At 39.1% G+C, this 24,231-nt stretch overlaps 1 long non-coding RNA gene across 4 annotated transcripts in view; it reads right to left on the reverse strand.

Moving 5' to 3' along the window:
- The window catches only part of LOC308197580, a 51,319-nt gene that overhangs the window by 13,986 nt on the left and 13,102 nt on the right, over window positions 1-24,231 (reverse strand). Inside the window, exon 4 of one of the 4 annotated variants that reach the window (XR_013953113.1) lies at window positions 1,110-1,167. The exons of the other annotated variants lie outside the window; for them this stretch is intronic. This is a non-coding gene — a long non-coding RNA (uncharacterized lncRNA). The remainder of the gene's footprint in view (window positions 1-1,109; window positions 1,168-24,231) is intronic. 4 annotated transcript variants of the gene reach the window in all.

The raw sequence follows: 24,231 nt of genomic DNA on the forward strand, positions 1-24,231 counted from the left end.
CTCTGAGCATGCTGAACTAGCAGGGCCCGCAGCATGCTTTTGGTCTTGGCACAACCTCCAAGGAAAGCCCAGATGTGGTTCATAGTGAGTACCATGACCACGCAGCACTTCCAGTAGATATTTCAGCCACCCTCTTTTAGGAGATGCAAGGTACAAGCTGTGCCATGCCAGTTGGCTTCAGGGCTAGCAACAGTCCCCAGACTGCTTTATTTGCTGGTATATGCATAAACATAGAAATCAGATAAATCGATGAATCAATTAAAAAAGAAGAAGAGGAAGAAGACGAGGAGGAAGAGGAAGAGGTTGAAGAGGAAGAGGTTGAAGAGGAAGAAGAGGAAGAGGAAGAGGTTGAAGAAGAAGAGGTTGAAGAGGAAGAGGTTGAAGAGGAAGAAGAAGAGGAAGAAGAAGAAGAAGAAGAAGAAGAAGAAGGAGAGAAACTAAAAAATATTTTATGAAAATATTTTCATCAAAACCAACTTTTTTTTTAAACACTATCTTAGATATGACCAGCTTTGTGCTGCATAATTGCATTACATTTCTTTATTTTAAATACTCCCCACTCCATTGCTACATGTGCCATAGAAAACCGCTTGCTAAAGTCTTGTGCAGAATTTTGTTTATATGAATTTTACTGCCATGTGGTTACATCCCATGAGTGAAGTTAGGCATGTGTTGAAGCATTTACAAAAGAACTTAATGGACTACACAGGAATATGGGGAAATCAACTGTGTCCAGAGCACTTCCAAAACATGCATAATAATAAAACTGGAAAACCCCTAGATTCCCTAGTAAAGCTTATAACAGAGAAGGAGTTTTGAACAAAAGCACTATGTTTAAATTAACGTTCCTTTTAAAGCAGTATCTGCATTCAAAGAATGACCTTCAGGTTTTATTAAAGATATTTTTATGGGATCCTGCAAAGATTGGGTTTTGTCCCCTCCTCCTCCTCCCCGCCCCCCCGAAATAAAAATAAAAATAAAAATCCAAATCTTGCAACTGAGGCAAAAAAATGGGCAAGTGATAAATCACAAAGAGAAATTGTAAAACTGAAGAACCTTGGTCACTTGAAAAGCTGGGAAGCAAGGAAGAAATGCATGTAAAAGGATACATAGGAACAAAGAGTGTTGTCCACAGATGTTGGCTGTAGCTCAGACTTGAAGAACATCCTGAAATAGAAATGAGAGCATGGAGGCATTAGACTAAATGTCATCTCCCAGATGACACTGTCACCAAAGGTCTGATGAGATCTTTGGCTATCTAAATGTGTTGATTTAGGGTATATGAAATTACAAATTCTGAAGCAGCTCTGATCACTATAGGAATATTGTGTCCATTTCTAGATACATGACAGATTTTGAAACACAGAAAAGGTCTTAAAGAATCAGAGGAGTGAAGACAGATTTTAAGACAGGCAATTCAGGAGTTTACTCTGGTTAGTTTAATAATAAAGAATGGAGAGATGTCTTCCTTAATCACAGTCTGTGAAAGACTGTTTTTTTAAGTTACTGGAATTTCTAAAGCTAATTGAACAAGACTTGTTATTGTCTGCTGATTGTGTTTGTTTTTACCACATTTACATGATGGATTTATTTTTGTCTCAAAGCACAGCTTATTATCAGGGATGAAAAAGACATTTTGCCTTGTTCTGAAGCAATAGGAGGAGCATGACTGAGATGGGTCACAGCTAGGGACAAAGGACTGTGTCTCATTAGAAAGCCTTGGCCCAGGGTTAAACTTTCTATCAGACCTGCCATTGAATTTTTCTTTGAATGGGTCTGACAGATTGTTTTTCTAGGATTACTTTTACAACACAGGATCTAGCCCATTTCCAAAGCTCTATCTATTAGTTTGATATAAATCTTTTGCCACTGCAAAGATATTCTTGATCTTTCTTGCTGTATTCCTCTGCTCGTAGGCTCTAAGATTTACAGGAAGCTGAGGCACATTTAAAGTGCTCTTTGGATTTTCCATCTATTATATAGCTTCCAATGACCGTGAGGATTTGAATTTGATGATCAATGAATCATTTCCCATCCTATAGTTTCTTTTTCTCAAGTACATATGAGAACAAGTAGTTGACGCTTCAATATAACAGAAAAATAATGTTTCAGTAGCTAAAATGGAAGGTAAACTATTTGAGGTAAAAATGAAGATGAATTTTCTGAACATGAGAATATTTAACTTAGTAGACCAGGTCTTGGGGACAGTACAAAGCACTCACTCTTTTTTTGGATTCTTTCACATCCTTCAATATAAATGGGCAACTTCAAGGCATAAGCAAAATACACATTTTCTGGCGGAGTTAGACAGACAAAGGGAGTTAAACAGCTTCACTACCCACATGGAGATTACCGTGTCCTGGATGACCAGTCTGGAAGCTGCTTCTGCAGAACATGAGCATCTTCCAGTAGCAGCAGTGACTTCCCAAATCCAACCCAGGCGCAGCTTCTTACACTTGGTATTTCTATATTATAATTTGCCTACGTTTCTCTGTTACCTCATACATATTCTCTTATATGGAGATAAGTATTGGTGATATTTCTATAAAAGAATATTTCCATAAAAGAATTTCTGAAGGATTATTGGTTTCTGGTAAGTTAATGCCAAGCCAAATATTAAATGCCATTTATTACTACTTCAGATGATTATTCCTCTTTGATCATTAAGAACATGGAAACACATCTCTACTGTTTAATTAGACCTCTCTTTATTCTCTTACCACCATATGACATAGTAGACATGATATTAAACTGAGCAGTGACAATTCTTACTATCTTTTACCTTTTAATTGACTAATCTCTGCATGTATAAGAAAATCCTAAAGGAAAGATAATTTTAGAGGAAAAAAAGTAACAGATCTATCTTATTACTCCTTGCTACATTTTTGTCCTCTCAAAAGGAAGCTTCTTTTAGACACAGAGTCATTTCTTATCTATCTCGTTATTTCACAGTTCTTTGTGAAGAACATCTTGACCAGATAAAGAAAATGTGAGGCAATTAAAGTAAGTATGTTTACTGATGGGACACCTAACCCACCAGTGTAATTAAAATCAGACATTTCACTTATTTTTAACTTCCAAAGTGACCCAGAAAAGTGTCCTCAAAACTTTCTGCCACCATTAGTGAGCAGACTGCACCTTTGTCCTTTATGTAAGCCTCTCACTTTCCATTTAAGCTCTGAACCTCCTCCATCCCTTTACAGTTTTCCTTCAGGCTTCTGACTTCTTCCCATCCATATCTCAGTGTCAATCACCAAAGAGTAATCTCTGACAATAGTTTTGGATTTTAGATCCTTTTTTTTAACCTCTTTCCCCATACCTGCAGCATCCTCTGACCTTGTAGCCATTTCTGCTCTCTTCTCTCTTCAGCCACCCTCTCAAGCCACAAAGTAGCTCTCTCTTAAGGATGTAATGAAACCAGGGAAATTGAGAGTACAGGATCTGCTTAGCTGTGTCAAAGCCACCCCTAAGCACCCAGACTGAGGCCAAAGGGAAACCAGACAAGAGCAATGCAAAAGTCAGCCCCAAGATTAATACTTCTTTAAGGCCAACAGAAAGGTAGGAGTTGTTTGTCTCTCAGCACCTGAAAGAGAAGTTAATCAAATATCTAACTTACCCAGCAATGAGACAAACTCATCAATTTTCAGTGTCCCTTTTTTTTTTTTTTTGGAAAAAAATAAATAAAATAAAATTACAGACAGGACTATAACTCCCTGAGCAGGACTGCTTTCCTTTTCAAGAAATATCTCACCTCCAGTACATAGGTTCTAACAGTGGTTTATAGTTAAAAGGGCACCCTTTAAAATTAATTGTTACAGTAGATGTTATTATTTGTAGAATGTCTTTAAACAGTGCCTGGAACCTCACTCACATCTAAGTTTTTGCCTGGAACAGTGCAGATGGGTAACAAAAACAATAATTCCTACTGTCCAGAGTTCACTTTTTACAAAGCACTGAAAGAAGACAAAGTGGAGAAAAGGTACAGGAAGATGAATGATTTAGGAGAAATTAGAGGCTTTGAAGGTGCAGTGGAGAAGCTAGTGAAACTGGGGAATATTTAATAGTTCAATTTAACCACAATACGGAATTTCTGATTGTCCTTCCTTCCCCCAGGAGCAGTCATTTCATTCCTCTTTCTTTTATCCTCCTCCCTCAGCACCACCACTGGCCACCTCTGGCCTTGCTCTGGCCAGTGTGACATATCCTATCCCCAAGCTTTGTGCTGCTCGTGATATATTTGGTAATCCCTGGAACAGACTGCTGCACTTGTTAACTTTGCTCCTATCCAGAGCTGGAATTGTCTGTACATCCTTTTTACCACCACCAGATGTTCATAAGTCTCATGCCCTCATGCAGGAAAACAAATAGCAGGTGGGCAGTTCTTTCTCTCTGCCACTGCTGTCTCACACCTCTTGAGATGCTGAAGAGATGCTGTTACTTTTTTGTTTGTTTGTTTTTTCTAAGAAAACCCTAACAGTCCAGAATGATTCCCGAATCTCACATGGTGAAATTCAGGTGGGTTTGTGCTGTGTAAATAAGCTTTCAAGCCCTGATTACAGTGACCACACTTTTTTCTTCAAAAATCTCTAGATACATTCAGGACATCCATAATGATTCACATGAGGGTTTTTCTCCTGGGTGCCCTTATTTCAGTGACACTTGATAAGCAATTATTGGCAGCAAAAACCTGCCAGTGGTTTCAAAACCGAATGCGAAGTTATGCCATACCTGTCAGGATTGACATGCCACAGCTAACACACTGCTTTATTGAAGCTGCCAACATTGTGAGTATGCAAGTCCAAGATTTTGCTAGATCATCATCCTCACAGCATCATAAGGTGTTCCTGAGAGTCTTTCTGGACTGAGGGTCTGTTCAAAAGCTGTTCTTGAAATAATTGTATGTTGTTTTTGTTGTGTTGTGTTTTTTTCCCAAAAACTTAAGGGCAGCCTTTCCCAAAGCCACAGTGTCTAGCTTTTATGTGAATGTCAGACTGCCTCAGGTCACCATAAAAAAGGTTACAGCAAATCATGTTCTGATGTTGGTGTTCCACCTACAAAATATCACAGATGTCATCTTAAAAATTTCACCTGAAAATGTCTGCTAGATTAATATTGCAGTTAGCTTAAAGGTAGAAGCCTACTGAAAGAAAAATTAAAACACAGAGAAATAAGAAAAGTGCCCTATTTTGTGTTGCATTTTACTATGGCTTTGCTGAACTTACAGTCGACTCTAATGCAGAGTTCTGTCTTTTTCCTAGTGCTTGCTGAATGGGCTGACACAGGTGCTGTTATTGCTTAACTACCATAACAGGGTGGAAAACAGTTAAAAGAAATACTTTAAAAAATTATCATCATCCTCTCTGCCCAACCCATGCTTCTCCATGTGGTTACCAACCCAGTAGCAAATTCAGCAGAGAGGGTGGAGTACACAGATAGGGAAAATTAGATATTAATACATAGGTTAACCATTCCCAAAACACTTCTGTAAAATACCATGACTATCACAGCTACATCTCTGTTTGAAAACGTCATCAGTTTATCTCCTGTCTTCTGATAAGAATACATATCCTAGCTATTATTTTGTTGTTTAAGCCACAGCTGAGTGGGGAAGTCATTTCTTAAGAATCAGTGAACATAACTCCGCCAGAACAATCAGTCTCTGTCAGAGAACCCATTATTTAGAGGGAGAAATGATTACAAGAAAAACCCTGGAAGTTAACCTGAAAAAAAGCAGCCTTATAACAGCTGGGATTAGAGATGTGTATGTTAAACCAGCACAAAAACTTCTTGCAGCCATGGGGATAATTGTTCCTTATTGATGTTTATCCTATCTGAGTAACTTGTCTATCAAATGTGGAGTCCACTCTCAGGTATTCACCAAGTTTCTAACTGTATTTTTACATAACCACACATACAATTCTGCATTTCTGACAAAGTGAACTGTACTTAAAAAGCTACAACAAGATTTCCTGCTAGTGAAGAATGTATCCAGGTAGGTTTCTTATTCACACAGAGCAGCATTTTAATCCCCAATTTGTACAGTGGATGGACTGCTGCAATAAGATAAATGTGAAATAAAACCCCACAGGTAATGTGCTATTTTACAGTGCAATACCTAGAAGTCAAGATTTTAAGTCAGAAGTCAGATGTGTATTTCAAGATGTTGCACAGCCAATTTAGACACCCTGTCCAAGGGCATGTTGGAGAGGCTCCTACAGCCCCCCCCCAGCACTGGGATGCCCTCACACTCAAGAGGAAACATCAGAGAGAAACACAAGCCCATCAAGTAGACACACACCTCAAAAGTGCGTGTAGACACGACTGCAAAATGGGGACTTAGAAGGGGAAAACAAGTCCACCTCATCTTTAGTAGCTGGGTGATAGTGAACTTTCCCAGGAAGACAGATCTGGGAGCGAAAGTAGGATTCAGAGTCCCAAACTGCCCCATTAACATACACCACTGTCTTCAGCAGAGATGAGCTCCTGAGTCTAGTCTGTCATAAGTAGTGTGCGTAACGCATTTTTGCTAATATCCTGAGTAATAAAAAAGTGGATTTTCTGGATCATCTGTCCCTGTCCTTTCATGGCACAGGCAGACACATCATATAATCTTTCAAATATAGTCATATATGTTTTATAAATTAACCAAAGTCTATCTTTAACTGATTTACATTCATTCTCTCTACCACAAAATTGTTATAAAACCTCAAACCTTGTACTAACTAAACCAAATTAATAGAAAAAAATAATCATACTCTTTTGTTCTTTTGCCAAAAATAACCCTTAACTAAAATATCTGAACTCACTAGGAGATGCTTTCATTCCTGAAGCATTTGCTGAGAAAACTATATCCTCTCTTAATTTTGGCTCTGCTCAAGTGAGCAAGTCGAACTCTGTTTTGTGAGGACATATAAACAGCTCCTCCACTTCTGTGATACCTACAGCAACTCTCTCTGCAAGTTGTTTGGCTTTAATGCTCTTTTTTCTTGGTGGTAACTATTGTAAACAATATTCTGCATGTGACTTGCTCAGCACTTTGCACAATTGTTACCTGAAATCCTGAAATCTCTCAGTTGATATGTCACAAAGCCATATTTGCCTTTTGCATGGTTTGTTCCCAACTCATACCTCATAGTTATCCTATGACTAATTAACATACACAGATCTTTTTTGTTGTTGTTGGTGGTTTTTTTTCTTTCTTTTTTTTTCCCTGTTTCAGTTCATAAATTCTAATTTTGATTCTGTAATCATTTCACATGCTTATCTCAGGTCTCCTACGCTAACCCTGCTCATCTCCCGATTTTCCTGAGTGAGTCCAATCTCCATATATTTCCAATAGATCTAGGTCTGGTTTTATAATTAATTCCAGCAAGATTTGGTGCATTGTATTTGCACTGACTTCATACCCCAGGTGTACCTATATAAATGGGTACAAAATCATAACCTATTTGATCATGATAAAAGGGGCACATGCTGTTTAGTATTCATTTTAATCTTTGTTATTTTTGTTGTTGTTGTTCCTAGTCCTATGGTCCTATGTGGATGGATGTACAGGCAGCACTCTCCTAACACAGATTTATAAGAAATAAATTCATATCACTTCAGATAGCCTACATAATGACAATTTTCAGATAATTCCCAGAGACTAAAATACTTAATTATCAATGCAAATAAGCCTGTACATGTTCAAAGAAAAGAATAACCAAACAATTACAAATACATTTATCCATCCATCTACAGTTCCTTCTCTTAAGAACAGTCCACCAGACAAAGCACAGCAGGTAACATTTTTCCTATTTGGAAAACAATGATAAAAGTGTGCCAAGGTCCTAACACTGTGAAGATATAAATCATTGCTTTCACTATAGGAATTTGGTAGTTTTATGACCCACAATATTGTAATTTCTGTTCGTCTACAAGGCAAGCAGTCTCTGTACATAGAATATCTGCTCAGGGGGAAGAAAAATCACACCTGAACAAAAGAGAGAGAGAGAAAGAGAGAAGAGAGAGAGAAACCACTAAAAGGAAGACATGAGTGAAATGATTAAAACTGGTGCACTATGGCACTGAAAAAGGAATAATGTTAATGATATATTTTCTTAACTTCTGTTGCACATATCAGTCTCGCTCAAGAACTTTAAACAAGGCATGTGACCACCTAAGCTGAGTGGGAAAAAGAATGTGTTAGCATTCAAAGGCTCATCTTTCCCTAAGTGTGATGGCAAGTGGCTCATCTTAGTCCACACAGGGAAACTCTACTCCATTCCAAAACTATTCTCTTTCTCATGTGTCCAAAGCATGCCAGGAACTGTGCTAACAACTAAACCACCTGCACCATTGCCTGCCAGTACTTTATCCCACATTAAAGTGGGTTTAAAATCTGTTTCTAGATTAGTCATAAACACTTGAGAATGAGGGGTTCTCTTCTGCTATACCTATGAGCATAAGAACATCTGTAGTGCATTGTATGTTTTTATTTCTTGTCCTAGTTCTTTCAGTTCCTATCTATGAGAATCTTACTTTTTATCTAAGGTTCATTTAAGGAATTTCAAAAGCCAAAAAGCAATCTGTACATGCTGCTTTAGAAAAGGTGGAGAAAAAGACAGTTTGGGCATGAAATACAGATGGGAGATAACACTTATCCTTCTCTTAGCTCTAGTTTTCATTTTCAGGTACTGACCATGTGTCCAAATAGACTGTAGTTAGACTTCAAATGTAAATGAAAACCTGTAAATTAAACTCATTCCTATGTCAGCAACATGAGCAAATTTTGGGGAAGTGGAAATATTGTCGAAATATTAAAACTTTTTTTTTTTTAAGACTTGGTAGATTAGTCTTTTATAAAGCAGCATGGTGTCTGACTGAACAGACCTGTGATATTCACTCCCTCCTCCAGTTGGTTTGCACATTTGGCAATCAATAGCCATGTCAGATGGAGTTTTCAGTAACCCAGAACTTTTCCATATAGCATGCACCTCCAAAATGTCCAAATGTTTTATATCAGGGAAAAAAAAAAAAAAAAAAGAAAAAAAAAAGAGAAGGAGAGAGAGAGAGAAAATAGATTTTCAAATTTAAAAGAAATCAAAGAACATGTAGAAAAGAAGTCAAAATGTGTATTACCTCTTCCCTCCCCACCTCCCCACTGACTGTGCCCTCACAGGTGGGTGGCCTCCTCTTGTGCACGGCTGCAGCCAACTAAGTAGCTCTCTGGCAGCAAACTCTGCATAGTTCCCTTTGGTACCAGGAAACTTCCCCCAGTCACTTCTGTGTCCTGGTTGTTTACTCTCCAATTTTGACTAAGATCTTGCAGCATCTACTTGAGCTCCATCCTGTGAACCTCTTTGCAGGCCCACTCCATGGCCTCTAAAGCCTATTCAAGCTCAGCAGCTCCCTAAGGGATGGAGTAAGCTCCCTTCCCTATAAAGGGTTGCCCCTGGCCCCAGCACTCAAAGGAAAATATACATTGTCGAGAGCAATGAGCAATTGTTATAGACACATGCCTATTACCTTTCCTGAATGGCAAAGCAGATGTTGCTGCACTATTTCATCTGCATCTGTACTATCATTATGAATAAGTCTCTGCACCTAACTCAGAAATCAGCTATTGGTATGGTTTGTGCTGGGATTTCAGCAGAGAACATGTTTGTCCCACAGTCCAAAATGGTTCTGGCGTGATGAAACTCCGAGTTCCTGACCTGACCAATTTCCTAAGAAAAGGAGGACTGCACTGCACTCCCAGTACATCCTGAAAGCAGCCATTTCATGCTACTCCAGCCCTAGCAAAAAAACAGCTTGTTTTCATCCTGTTTTCAGGCTGCCTGAAAAGCTACCAATGACAGGCAGCCCCAGGACTCCACAAAATAGCATGAAAAAAAAAAAATCCTCCAGAGGACAGTTTGGAGAAGGAACATGGCTTACACGCTTGAATTACCTGTTGGAGGATCTTTTTTCTCCCTGTTGACTATATGAAGTGGCTAGGGAGATAAGCTTTCTAACTCAAATATTACATTTAGATGCCTGAAGTTCAGTAACGTGATTCATAAGATTACTGAGAGTGTAAATATATAGCATGCGAAATGCTGATTCCTGTAAACATATATAATTTTCTAGGTTTTTCAACAGATAAGAGATGTAACTAGATTTTGTTGCCCATGATAAAAGCTAGATACCAGAGGTAGATTATCATCCAGTACATCCACCAACAAAAATAATTTTTCTTTCAATTGGCAAATTTTATTATATTTTCCAGTTGGGTTTTGAATGCCCTTCCACAGATAAAGAAAATAATTCAGACAGTAGCTTTGTCTCCGCTATAGATCAGCCAGACAATTTCTAGAGCCATGTGCACAATCACAACAAATGGTCTGTATGTGTCTGTTCAACAAACCGCATTATCCCAATGTCCTCAGAGAAAGCCTTTAGAGAAACCGAAGGGACAGCGACCTACCAAATGTTCCCAATACAGTGCTTGATTAGTGCAGTTAGAAAGTGTTGAGTTCAGAGATGAACATTAAAATCTCTCCAGGAAAAAGAGGAAATTGAGTGTTCCTATTTCCAAATGCAAATTCTCGCCTCTCAGTCAGTTCTCAGCTCTAGAAAAGGTTTCAGATGCCTGTGAAAGCCCATCACTAATTTGCTTAACTAATTAATCGTCCAATGCAGCCATACCCAAAGCCATCTGTGGCCCCCACTGGCAGTACTCTGCAGCAAAGGAGTGGATTCAGCTCTTAAAACAGATCCATAAGTGACAGGAGTGGAAGTCAGAGAAAAAAGGCTCTGGAAGCTCCCAGGCAAGTACAAACCCTGAAAGAACTTCTCTGTGTACTGAGTTCTTCACAGGTTAGCTAATAAAGGTGGTGAGAATTATCTTATCAGCAAAAATGGTTGACTTTCAACTACCCAAAACAGAATAAGTACATGTATTTCTGCTCAGCCACAGAAGTCTTTGAAACAGGGATAGCTTGCTTTCAACTTCTTTTATTTCCACCTTAACGACAAAATTCCACAAGGACCTTAAGACCATTGAAGTGTTTTTGCAGTGACTAGAGTAGCTGCATAACTGTGAAGAAAAGACATATATTTCTTCTTCCCCATTTTCTTAATTTAAGTAGAGCAAGTGAGTCACAGGGATAAGAATGCATGCTAAAACCCTCAAAAAAAAAAAAAAAGATAATTTTAGATATGATAGAAAACAAATGGATGACACTGAGTGTTACATAACTTGGCCTTTTATATCCTCCTGTGTCCCAGATACAGGTGCAGTCCTGCACTACACATTCCCCAACAACAGACCAAGTTTGAGAGATTGCCACCCTCCATTCCAGACACTTGATCCTCCCACACACACACACAAAAAAAAAATATATATATACATATATATAAAGAAAAATCCCAGTGATGTCTAGTATTCATACAGGCTCCCAAAGGAACAAACAACTAGCCAAGGGAGCAAATCAGAAATTCGATGAATACTTCATTACCCATTTTAATTCTTTTATTCCCTAAAGCAGTTAGTAGAGCAAAATCACTCTCATACTCTCTAATCCAGTCCTCAAATTTTATAACCACTTTGAGATGCAAAAGACAATTTGCAAAGAGCTCTTGTTAACTAATTTGCTTCTCCCAGTGGCTTAGTACACTTGGCCAATGTACTTCTGGTGAAGCCAGCTAAGCTATGTGGATTGATATGGCACAGGGATCGGGCTCTGTTAGCTTCATGTCTCCAAGGACGGTCTCGGTCACCAGGAACTTCAGTAGAGCATTTGAAATGACCATTGTTAGGCAACTGAAGCCTAATTGCTAGCTGTAAAATGTGAAGATAAAAAGCTCAGCTTCCTTCTCCCTGCAAAAAAGAGAGTGCGAGGTAACTTCACTAAGACTTGTATTTCTGCCCCATGCAGAGAGCTTTTGTTCTCTGCAGATTGTCCTTGGTTCCAGCCTGTGGCTGCTTTTGTCCTAGAAATCTGCTCTAAGCGTTTCAGCACCTTGGCAGGAGTTAACAAGCACAACCTGCCAGCAGAATAACTCTGATGCTCTGCTACCTTGGTGAGTGAAGTTACTCAGAAGGAAAATAACCCATATCCTGGTCGTCAGCCACCCAGGGGATGGGACTGTGTACAGATTGCTGCTGTAGCTCCCCTTCCACATCCTGGGGGGTACCACTAGAGATGAAAACCACAGCTGTGTTGTACCCAAGAGCAAAACAGATGCTCACCACTCTTCTCCAACCAGCCCTTTTTCAGCTGTGGGGCTATTCAGCTGGCAGGAGATGATATTTGTGATTTTCTGCATCAAATAAGCAGGAAGACCCAGCTGCACCTGATTCCTACCAGTGGTTAGCTCCTGAGAGAGAGAACCCAATTCTTTGTGTCATATGGACATCAAAAGGCCAGGTCAGAAAATGAAGCAGGGGCTCTGGCTGAGTAAAGATGTCCTCATGGGCACAGAAGGGAGAGCAAGGAAAAAAGGCATGTGGGAATGGACTCATGGGTTAACCATGACAGGATTCCAAGGGAACAAAAAATAAGTTTATAATCACAGAATCACAAAATTGTAGGGGTTGGAAGGGACCTCAGGAGATCATTGGATCCAACCCCCCTGCCAAAGCAGGTTCCCTAGAGCAGGTTGGCCGGGTAGGCATCCAGACAGTTCTTGAATATCTCCAGAGAAGGAGATATAATGTTAAAATAGAGTAGGTAGAGAAATGTTTGACTGGGATTATTACATGTTAAAACAGAGCTCCATTCCTTGCCCTTGGGTTTCATCAAAATATGCCTTCTGATAGGGAATAGAAGTTCCCATTCCTTGGTTTTATTGCCTATTATTTTGCCTTACATTAAATAAGAAGGAAATGTAGCCAGTGAAAGCTTATTGACTCTCTAGGGGATCCCCCTGTCAGAACAGAGTTTACTGCAAGCACCCTTATTTTCCACAAGCCAGAAATATGTATTAGATCATTATGGATGAGAGAGTTTTCAAATCTAACACTAGGGTATAAACATTTCGTCTATAAAAAAGGCAAATTGGGTTTTCACTCTGGAGAGAAACATCCATAAATCAACCAGTGGATGCTATAATGCAGAATGGAGGGTGAAACAAGAGTTTCAAGAAATAAGAGAAATTAAGAGAATTATATATAGATAGATAGATAGATTATAATTGTGATTATGAAATTTTAAATCCAAGAACTGATTTAGGATTATGAGTGGTGGAGGGGCAAGCTTTTAGGACTCACGGAGGTCATGGATTTTCATGAGAAGCAGGAGCTCTTTCAAATAGCCAACTGTAACCAACTGGGAGAACAGGAAGTTCAGCATCACTTCTGGAGCTCTGTTTGCTTGACAATAATATGAAGTATAAACAAATGTCATAATGGGCTGGTTTCCTGCAAAATTCTATTATTCCTCATAATTTAAAAACAAGTTAAATGGTATTTCTTTTGAGATGTTTGCTTAGGGTTGACATTTAAACATAGGTTATATTATTTATGTGGTTCTCCAGACAGTTTGTCCTTTAGCTTATACTTGAGGAATATGGCTTGAAGAAAAAAGCTATGGCTAAATAAGATTGCCGTGGAAAAGGAAGAGATAACACAGGAGATAATTCAAGTATGTCTCTTCGAAGGCAATTCGTGGTCATGGTTCAAGGATGAAAAAAATGTGACTTGAAAATAAAAACAAGCAGGGGCTCCATCGCTTTCAGTACTGACCAACTTTTACATTTACTAGCACTGCCTTTAACTAGTACTGAGGATATTTAGCAACTCACAGGATATGGCCTGTAAATTAGTATCAACTCACCTATAATATAATAAGAAAACATTAAACTGTAATTTAATGTTTATTATGACCCATGAAACTTCCTGCAATTTTATTTTAAGGTGGATTTCAACTCTCTATTTCAATTTCATATATATAGGTATGCCTTTTCCTCAGGAAAACAAGCATAATGTATATTGACCTGTTTGTCTTTATATGGCAAAGCTGCTGCATTCGATTTCCAGACCATCTTTCTCAAGACTGAAATTTCTAGTGAAGGCAGGATTATATTGAACATACAGATGAAATCAGTGGGAATGCCTTTTGAACAAGGTTTGCAGGAGAAGGCTGTGTATTTTTTCCTCTAATGAATTCTTGTTTCAAGGTACTTTAGCTGATAGGCATTGCTAATATCAGCTTTAATTTTTTCACAGAGCATTTTTAAAATTAGTGAAGTTTCTTAGGTTAATCAAACATTGTGCAAAAAATGGTAGATGTGATTGTGAGCAATATTACCTCCATCCTATCAGATTGCTGTGTGGTGCCCTAGAGGAAAGGAATTGGACATTTAGGTCACTTAGGTCTTAAAAAAAGTAAATCTCCTTATCTCCTTACAGCACAAATCATCAGCCTAGTTAACTAGCCACCCACAAGTTCCCAGTGTATTGAAAGGCCAACTAAAATAATTGCTTCATACTATTCTTAAAGAAATAGCCCATAGCTGATGGAGGTAGATCTACGAGGTACAGTTGGATGAACAGAGGACAGAAAGGCTCTAAAGAAACTGGAAACAAGAGCACACATCCACGAATTTACTGAGGGTAGACTCTACCCCATGAGCGCCGCAAACTCCTCATTTCCCATCATTCTGTCCTTTTAAAGGTTGTTGCCTTTGGACAAGGCTCACACATGGTCAATAATTGCATTTCACTTGTGGATCATTAATATCTTAAAATATTCTCTTTCTGCTGTTTGGAACTTATTAAAAAAGGAATATTTCCCCAAGATTTGTTTTCTGGTAACATCCTCACACAGCCTTAATCTTCGTATTCAGCAGTGGGATCAATGTTCAAAGAATCATTTGCTGAATATGCTCCAAGAATTCATAATCTGTTCTTGTCTATCCCCAAAAGAGAAAAACTGGCTGAAACTAACAGATTATTCATTCTGCTTTCCACAAGGATTTAGGACCAGTTCCTTACAAGCACCAAATCATTCAGTGCAGTTGTACCTCTCTTGTTCCACAAAGTTTTAATGGATAGTCTTACACCACCATGAAGGTCACAAGTTGTTTAATTCCGAGATCCATGGGGTCACTTCAATTGGTGGAATAAAACACAGTACATTCATAATGAAGGTTGTTACAAAGATCTCATTTTGAAGAGTCGCAGATTGCTTTTGCTCTCCAAAAAGGCAGCTGAGTGCCCTGGCTTAGCCTCTTAGAGGAACTTGAAAACAGGAATAAGGGGATCTGGGTTTTAGGCATCAGTTCTCATGTGAATTTGTATGAATGATCTATCCAACTTCAGAGAGTGTTTCTCTTGTTCCTTCTTAGCATTGTCACTGTGAGGCCCTGGGAAACCAAGCTTTGCAGCAGGGATCAGGACCTCACTCAAGCTCTGCCTAGCCAAGAAAGCTGTGCGAGCCAGTTGCTTTCAGCAACAACAGAGATATGTGAGCAGAAGCTCAGCATGGCTCTTGGCATCTGTCTCACCCTTGTAGTTGTCTTCTATCCATCCAGCCCTGTTGACTCTGACACATGATGCCAAGGTCCTGTGCTCGCACTCCAGCTTGACCATTTGATGTCCAGGATTTACCCTGTAACAGAGACAACCTGACTTTTGGCCTGGTCACATTGTCTCCCCCTGTCTTCTGTGGCGTCCTGACTGCCCAAACCTTGACCACCAGTCTTCACACACACACACAAACACACACCACCACCAGCTTAGAACAAGAGTTGACTTTTCTAGCTCCCAGCCTTGGCTTGTCCTTATTACAATATCTGGCTGTCATTGTCATCCCTGAGCCTAGCCTAGTGCTAGCCTGTCTGTGACACTGCCCATGGATCTGTTGCCTGCCTAATGGCTGCAGAAAAGCAGCTACAGAAAACAGCTACAGAAAGTCCTCTGTTCCCCTTACCATTAAGGATTTTGTTTTCTCAAAACACGACAGTCACATGCAAACAAACTTTCAAACAGTTAAATATTAAGAATGAGAGCCCAGGCACAACTACTGACAACTTTTCTCACTAATGATAGTGTTAGCCTCCTTCTCAATGATTCAGCTCTTTCTACCAATAACTTTTGATTGACTTTAAAGAACAGGTAGTGTGAGAAACAGCAGGTGCCAATGCTCCCTGAGAGCTCAGCAGTATGTCCCTCTGGGCCAACATTATCAACGCTTTAGCCAACCCATGAATGCAACACCACCCTCAATCGTCTTCCTTTGCATAATTTGCCAATAAACAACACTTCCTTTCAAATCAGTCTTTCCTCTATTATAACATGTTTTCTCATATTCAGCATGTCTCTAAACACTGAGGATAAGTCTATTCTCACCCAGCTGTGACTGCAAAGTAGGTGTTTGTACCTGAGACTGTCATATACATCATCTCTGTATTCTGAAAAATGGGTTCCTCCAAACCTTGATGTTTACTTAGTGATTAAAACTCTGGAATTTAAACTCTACTCATGTTTCCACTGTAACATCTAATAGTAGGAGAGGTGAAAATTGTCTTAAAATCCCAAATATTCCTGAACAAATGGGAAAATCCTTACAAGCACTGTAGAAATCTTCTATTTTGGAAATACAGAATCTCACCTCTAACAAATAGCACCTATAAGTTAATGGTCACTGTCTAAAATGCTTTCACACTGTCCGTTAGAAATGCCTGGGGATGCTTACATAGTCCACTTTCTGCACAACTAATACACATTATTAAACTAATAACCACTAATAACACATTTACATCTTGGTTGGATATAGGTAGCTTCATACTCAAGGGGGTTTTTGGTCCATTGAAACACTGAACTCTTCAGAAGCCTCCTGAGCAGTCAGATTTTCTCCATTTACTGAATACAGAGATTTACATGGTATTTAGGACAATGAATATGGCCTAGATTATGCTTTAAACTAGGGGCAACACATTTCATGAGTAATTGAGGCTGCAGGTGGAATGACAATGCAGAGGGATTTTCCTGCAAACCCTGTGGTGGGGAGGATGACATTAAGGCATAATGTAAGGCAGACAATACACAGTTTAATGGCTCTAGTGAGTCTACTGTTTTGTACAGTCATGCTTATGGAAGCCAGCTCTTCTTGTCCAAGATGAAAGGAGCAGCTACTGAAGGCTGGCATCAAGAATTTTAGAGAGTTACACTATGTCCAAATATTTGCTAATGAAATTTGGTCTTCCACTACCAACACTTCCATGACCCCAAGGAAATTCGCTTTCTTGTTGTGCTAAAGTGAATGAACAAAATTCTGCAGAATATTGGCAATGTAACCAAAGATGCCAGAGGAACAGAAGAAAGATGGGAAATAGGACAATATAAGTCATCCCTGGGGACTGGGTTTTGCCAGCCTGATGTCTCTGAAAGGTGTGTCATCTGTGCAGAATGAGCGTAGAAGATTACATGTAAATTTTGTGAACACAGTGCAAGCGCATACCCATCAGGGAGTGGGAGCAGAGATGAGATGGGAGAGAATGTCTTTCACAAAGTTTTCTGTTTACACTCTTAAAAAAGAGTGTACACTCTAACGAAAGAGTGCTGAAAGCTGCTCTGAAGTCTTATGTCACTGTCTTTCTCTCTATTGAAGAGAATATACATTCACTACAGGTATCTTACTATGCCATTTTAAATTATTTCTTATCTTTAACTTTAGAAGGTTAATTCTATTAATCAGAACAAAGGAGAATGTGACAGCTAGAAGGGGAACCAGGGAAAAGTTGAGAATATTTATTACAGCCATTTGGGGCTCAAGGTATGCCAGTCATTTAATATTTCAATGTGTTGAACACTAAGGTATTTTTTTATCATCATCATTCAGCTCTGATATATAAATAGAGGTATCTATTAATTATACTAACAGATAATATATATGAAAATGCTTACTTAGCCTCTGGTTATGAGAAAATGCATTATACCCATCAGGGCTGCCCCAAGGGCACCAGTGACTTGTCCTTGTGAAGACATGCTTGGCCCTCCAACTAAAATACTAAGCAGAAAATACCAACGTCCCTCTTCAGACAGGTACTTCTAAGAGACAGGAAAAATATCTTTCCGTTCCTTTAGAGTATAGGAGGCAGAACAAATTAAAAATTAGAACATTGGAACAGGAGCGGATTTTCACTGCTTATGATGATATTTTTCACAGTAAACATAGGTGCTACTTTACATGCAGCGTTCAGAACTGGAATTGTGTGTTAAGAGATAATCCCCAAATGAAGGAGAAGCAGCATGGCAGGAGATAGCCTCATTTCCAAGCCCAGGGGTGCAGTATGTAAGGAGCTAGTCCTCTGCTAGCTACAGCTTTGTCAAATTTGAGAATGTGGTCCAGAGTAAGACTCATCTCGCAGCCCCACATTCGTGATTTAAAGGCTCTGCTCTCCAAAGAGCTACAGCAGTTAAGAAGTAAGACTAATATAAGAAACTGAACTACAGTCACTACCCATAGATGCTCTCTCTATGCTCTTGGTGCATGGAGAAAAGGCGATTACAATTTAATCTAACCTGTATGAAATTGGACTAAACTGAGACACCTGATATTTTCCCAAGAAAAGCACCCACATGTAAGCCATTACCACAATTTAGGTGATACATAGCAACCTTTTATCTAACTGTGAGTTCAGTGTAACAGTGAGTTCAGTGTAAATCTCAGTCTGAGGAGCAGCAGATCAGATCCCTCAGTGGCATAAATGAGCACAAGCTGACTGGCTTTGATTGAGCTCTGCCAGTTTCTAGTTGCATGTTTTCCTCTCTTTGAGGCCTCTTTTAAGACTTCCTAGAGGCAATTTCTGCTCAAAATCTCTGGAAACAAACAAGCAAACAAACTAAAAACAAAAAACAAACAAACAAACAAACAAACAAAAAACAAACAAAAAAACCTGAGCAGTGAAAAGAAGCTTATCCGTGCCTAACTGTTCTAATGGTTAGTATAGCCTTGCTATTCATTTTAAATGCAATTTCTCTGGAGTCAACACTGAAATTCAGTTTATGCATCTCAATGTATCTTAATTTGCTAGATTGGGAGTTGCCTGTTACCAAATTTTGTTCCCTGAGCAACTACTTTTCAAAGTGTTGCATTCACAACTTGTTCATACAGTGTGCTTAATGCAATTTGCAAAGTTATATATCGTGAAATATAAAAGAATGAAATCTGTTTCTCAAACATTCACAGATTTTGAAAGTGAATGCTTTCTGCAAGAGTCTCTGCTAGTTTGGGTATCAGACAAAAAATAAATAAATAGAAAATTATCAGTGGGTGGGCTTGGTTGATCTATTCTGCTGTCAAGTTATTTTTCTATAGTAAATAAAACTTTTGAATTGGGGTTACTACTTGAAATAGACTTTTCAAAGTTAAATACTACCTGGCTTCACTGTCTTAATAACAGAAGAAATGGCAAGCAGCAATGACATTAATAATAAATATTCTCAAAAGTGAGATGCAAGACCTGAATGCAGAATGAGAAACAGCATGCCACTGCCTCAGTACAAATGTCTAGGAATCTAATCAAGATTGGTCATATCATATTTGGAGCTTGACGATGTCTCAGGTGGACTAGAGGTGGGAAAATGATAACAAGGTGTCCCTTCTGTAATCCTAGGCAAGGATAAGAGAATGAATCATTAAAGTACCCTTGCTCAACAAGGAACTAAAGAAAATGTCAAAATAGCAATACAGAGGAGCTGCTTAAAAAGAAAACAAGCTCTGCCTCCTAACTGTCCCTGAAGACAGTACTCTTTTGTGTTTAGTATGAAATATTGAAATGCTGAAGAACTGAAAACTGAATTCTGAGGGAGTCCACTTTTGACTCAGTTTTTCTAAGAAATTCATCTTCATACTTTCCACATATCCTTGACTACAACCAGGATAATGTTCTCTGTAGATATAATTTCTTTTTATCCATCCTTTATACAGCTGTGGAGCCATTTCTGCACCTACCCAACTCTGGGATCAGCATTACAAAATGTAGACCATGAGAATACCTACATGCAACTTGTAGAAGTTCGTTCACATTTTAATGAGAAAGAAGTAAAGACAGTGAGATGATCTTGCATCACCACAGATTCCCAGGCATTAAAATGATAAATTTTACTCTGTGCTCCTCCAGTTTTATTTTCCATATTCAATTACTGTCAGAATGAATATGGGAGGAGATGGTGTGACCTGGGTTTTCTTCAGAGTTTGTCTTCTCCAGAAATGATCACTGCTCCTTTTTCCTAAGGACTCAGTTTGGCACCAAAAATGTCACTAAAGACAGGCTGACAATCAGCAAAGCAGCACAACACTGGTAACAAGTGGTGGGGGCGCAAGTACCCCAGCCAAATTAACCACCCCCATCTTTCCTTCTGCATGCTGTGCACTCTAATACACCCTGTTGTATATTTGCTACAGGGTCACAAACTTAAATCATTTACATATGTATGTACACAGCCATTTTTCTCCTTCTCTCCCATTTCAACGTGTGCACCATTCAGCAACAAGACCAGGTGCCTGACAAGTACATTCTTGTTATCAGGGACTAACTAGTGTAGTTATGACCAGCTCCAGCTTGATTCAGATGAATTACAGACATCTTTCAATCGCGACCAGCTTCTCAGTATTTCATGTATCCAGCATTATTTATCATTCCTCACCCTAGCATAGGCCTACCACAAGCACTGACAGCTCCTTTCACTACTTGTCACTCACAAATTTGCTGAACCAGTCCCAGACCTTCCCCACTGCCTCTGTTTTGAAGGAGTAACATCTCATACAGAATGCAGACAACCAATCTCACTCTGCAAAGGTGTCAGCCTTCCACCATGATTTGCTATGTTTGCAGGCAAGTGCCCATCCGCACTCTCCCACACTGTCCTTCATGCATGAGAGAAGCTCCTCATGAACACCAAAAGCCCACTCCTCAGGCTGGATGCATCCAAACAAACTCATCTACTGTTAGGCCTGACATTCTGGGACTCTGCTCCCTGTCTCTTGATGCTAGGCTTATACTGAGCCTCATAAAGGGATCACAGTACACATCAAAATGCAAAAAAGAGGCAACCTTAAGGCTATATTTGCAGCTTTCTTTCCGTCAAACTTGACATCTTTGACCTATAATAATAAATATCTCAAAGTGGATTTTAAGAAGATAAATGATACATACCAACAACAATTTTGTTTAATCATGTGGAACTTCACCAGACTTTGGAAAATCTGCATCTGGCAGCAGACTGGAATATATAAGTGTAACCAGGGAGATATTGTGAATTTACTATCCTGGAAAAGTTTACTGTCCTGGAAAATTGTTTCTGTACATGCCAAGTTAATATTGTAATGATTTTTATGGCTTAGAACTGCAGTTTGCTAGCACTTGTAGCCAGAGGGCTATATTCTTAGATGGTGTAGACAAAGTAAATGTGGAGAATGTCACAGATTTATCAGGAACAGACTTTTAAACATAGAAAACTGGCCTGAGCACGTCAGCTGTTGCAAACTTTCACAAAATTGGACTCAATGATTTTGTGTGAGCATGAACACAAGAGATACATAAAATCTAATAAATTAAAAAGAAGACATGCATAAAATCTATTAAAGTGATCTAAGAAAATTTCTTAATAACATAGAGGACAATTACCCCTTGCTGTTATGAAACCATTGCACCTTAAATGATTAGAATCATCTGAGCCAGTCTGTTAAGCTGCAAGAGAAAGTTTCGTAGCTCTTGCCTGTGTCTTGCAGAGGTGTTGGAGGAGGTAGCAAGGTAGCTGGAGTTGAGAGTGAAGGGCAGACATTATCTCCTGGGTAATGTTTAAGGTCCTTTCCTGCAATCTGCAGTCTGCCTTGCATTTGCAGACCTGTTACTTTTCACCAAAGCTGCTGCTGCAGTGTTTTTCCTTTGTTCTCAAACTGTTACTTTCATGGCCTCACACCTGCAAAGCCTGGTATTATTCTTATGTTTGATTTCTAATGGGACACAATTGCCACCAGGGTGAAAATCACGCCTTCCTCTCCCTCCACTCCTCCCCAACCTTTTCCCATCCCTCCTTTTGTAGCTTTTAGTTTAAACCAGAGGAAAATCAAAGTTAGTCAATAAATTGCATAACAGTTATTTAAATCTCCAGTTAGTATCACTCAATAACATACATCCAAACTCAGTGTGCAACACTTGTGCCTGATGAGAGTATGCCTGATGAGACAGGAATTAGAACTGTAAGCAGAAGTAGGGAGTTTGAGCAGGTATAATAAAAGATCTACTATAGAAAACCATGAAAACAGGGTGGAAAACTCTCATTATCATTAGCATGACTTGGAGAGGACACCGAGAAGAGGACGCTTGTGCTGCAGACTCTGTCGTACCTCTTCATGGACAGCCAAGGGGGAGAGCTTTCACTTTCTCTTCTTTGTATTATCAGTTAATCTCAGCATTCTTTGTGCAAACGCCGCCGTATGACCAATGTTATCTCTTGGCTAGGGCAGAGAAAACCTGCAGTCAGTTCCAAGCTTAACTTAGCCTGTAATTTTTAATGAGTTCTTTCAGCCTAGGTGCAGTCTCTCAGCAGCAGTGATGTAGCTGTGGTGGCTAAGTGGAGAGCCCATGTCTTATGTCCCTCGCCATCATTGGAGAAATTCATGTCGCAGCACAGCCATGGCCTTGGTGGACTGAAGTCTCCCTCCACTAACAACTCTATCACAGCATGTAGAGATACTCCTGATATTGGCTTCTTCTATAGCCATATTTTTTATTATGGCAATGGCAATCTAGGAAAATTGCTTCTTCTGTCAATACTTATAGCAGTGGGGTGAAGAGGCTGGGCTTTCTTTCCTCAGTATCTCAGTTCCTCACCCATGAGGCACCCTGTGTCTCACCACGCAGGTGGACAACGTTTTCAGAGGCTTGCATGCAATTATGGTACAGTCTGCACCATTAAAGTATGTCACTGATGACATGTCTGGACATTACAGCTACATCCTTACTTGTAAGTTAAACAGTTCCAAGGAAGATTCCTTAGCAGTGGAAACTGTCTATACTGTTAATTTGCAGTATTAAATTATCCTGGTGTAGTTTTGGCCGTGTCAGATGGCTTTAGCAATCTCCAAAACGCTCACTGGGGGAGTCTGAGAATTAGCACAGGCTAAAGGCTGTCTCAGCAGGTAGTTCACATGTGGTCTCTGTTTTGTAGGCTCAGGAAGTTCAGTAGTACATTTCTGGAGGGTTCTGTAACAGCTGGTCCACTGCTATTGGGTGAAAAAGATGGAGAATGAAGTGGAAATATGTAGTCTAATTAGTCGTGCTTATGCAACACATTTAATTCCCAGAGATATCATTCTCCATGCCAAAGGGTAAGACTCTACTTCTAGAAAGATCAAAAATGCATTAAAAAATAAAATAAATAATTAAAAAAAAAATATGCCGAGTATTATTAGTTTGAATTTACAAAGTTTTTCTGTTTAAAGTGAGGTTTCAGAATCCATCTTCAGACTCTGTAGCACACATGGTTTGAGTTTTTATTTTCTCTTAACCTCCTGTAGCTCCCATACTCTGGAGTTAGAGAGAGCTCACCGCTTCTGAAAACCAGGCCATTTGAGTCAGTTCCTGAAAAAATGGGTTTAGTAACAGAAAAGAGTAAGTCACTTTGATTCTATAAGAGTCAGAATGAAGGAAACTCTCCTTCACAGAAATGGTGTGACTGAAAAGCCAATGCAGTGTGAACATCTTGAAGGCAAACCTAACCACCGTGTAATAAAAAAGGATGCCCATCCACTGAGATTTATTAGCATTTTATCTGGAAATACAAAGATGAAACATTTCTTTCTCATTACTGAAGGAATAATGAACAAGTAGTGAAAAGAAGCAAAGGTTTTGTTAAAGTGATTCTTCCTGCTGGTTTTGAACTAATCTGAAAGTGTTTGAAGTGATGTGCTTGCATGACTTCGCAATGCCATGCAAGCCTGATTAAACAAGTTCATCAAATCATCACAGGTCCAGAAGAAGTTTTCCTAAATAACCTTAAAAATTTCAAAATGAACATGCCTTCAAAGAAATAAAGTGTGTCAGAGAGAAAGTTCAGTCTTGAAAATGAACAGGGCTTGCACAATGCCAGAAAACACTCACAATGCTGAATAGAAAAGCAGAGCAGAAATTTTTTTAAGACTGTACAGCAGTGTACATTCTGGAACAGCTGAAAACACCTCAATACATAAGTCATCATATAGGTAAATTATATGCTATAGACTTAGGCTTGAATTGATCTTCCTATTTTGCAATACA

Source organism: Anser brachyrhynchus (genome assembly GCF_964034855.1).
Source record: "Anser brachyrhynchus genome assembly, chromosome: 1".
NCBI classification, from domain to species: Eukaryota; Metazoa; Chordata; class Aves; order Anseriformes; family Anatidae; genus Anser; species Anser brachyrhynchus.